General features: G+C 42.9%; 1 long non-coding RNA gene across 1 annotated transcript in view; it reads left to right on the top strand.

Annotated features, from left to right (window-relative positions):
- The window catches only part of LOC106874028 (uncharacterized), a 1709-nt gene extending 859 nt beyond the window's left edge, over positions 1 to 850 (top strand). Inside the window, exon 3 of the long non-coding RNA XR_001409956.2 lies at positions 543 to 850. This is a non-coding gene — a long non-coding RNA (uncharacterized LOC106874028). The remainder of the gene's footprint in view (positions 1 to 542) is intronic.
- Positions 851 to 974: the final 124 nt, after the last annotated feature.

Below are 974 nucleotides of genomic sequence, written 5' to 3'. Positions count from 1 at the left end.
TGGTCCAAAACCAATCCTAAAAGATCATCTCTTTGTGTTTATTCAACTGAATTCATTTCAGATCCTTGTGAATCATTGTTTTTCATAACCACACCTGGGAAGGAGGAAGTAAGGAAAGGAACGACCTGTTGACTGCCACTTATCACCTGCTACCTGTTACCTGTCAGACAGCTGAGTGGAGGTTAGGGGTTGAGAACCTTATGACCTTGGGAGTGGTGGCTTGGAATTCAGCTTGGCCTCTGTGTGTGTATGTGTGTGAGTGTGTGTGTGAGTGAGTGAATGTTAGAGTAAAGACTGATGTGAAATGGCTGAAGGACAGACTAATGAATGTTGAGTGATGACTCTGTAAACCGCAGGGAGTAAGGTTAATGAGTTCGTCACAAATGGTGTAGTTATAACCAATTAAGGATATCTAGGATGGAAAAATGTCTGGTGTGCTAGAGCCAACTTTGCTGTTATGTTTTCATGAGCAGGCGTCCCTGGGCGTGTGGTTCCTCCTTCCCTGCCCTAGTCATTCAGACAATTTCTTGTCTCTGTTGCAGCTCTACCAGCGACACAACAGTCTTCTGGCCACGTTTATTGGAAAAGAATTCGAAACGGTAAAACAGTTCCTCTTTCTTTCAATTCTGTTGGTTCTTGGGGTTTATTTCAGGTTGATGGGAAATTGATGAAAGCCACAAAATCTCATCTGTCTGTTTCTCTGTCTGTCTGTTTCTATGTCGACTTGCCTGCCAACGACGGCGACAACAACAACAACTAGAACTCCATTATTTGAGAAAGTTTTCCTTATAAATGGAGGTCGGGGTGGGGGTGTGTGAAATATTCAAGATTTCTTACTCCCATAATTTGTTTACTACTACTACTACTACTACTACCGCTACTACTGCTGCTGCTGCTGCTGTAACAACAACAGCAACAACTTTTACTGCTGCTGCTACTACTACTACTACTACTACTACTACTACCGCTACTAC

This window comes from Octopus bimaculoides, chromosome 26, assembly GCF_001194135.2.
Source record: "Octopus bimaculoides isolate UCB-OBI-ISO-001 chromosome 26, ASM119413v2, whole genome shotgun sequence".
In the NCBI taxonomy this organism is placed as follows: domain Eukaryota; kingdom Metazoa; phylum Mollusca; class Cephalopoda; order Octopoda; family Octopodidae; genus Octopus; species Octopus bimaculoides.
This window is presented reverse-complemented; position numbering and strand designations above follow the sequence as displayed.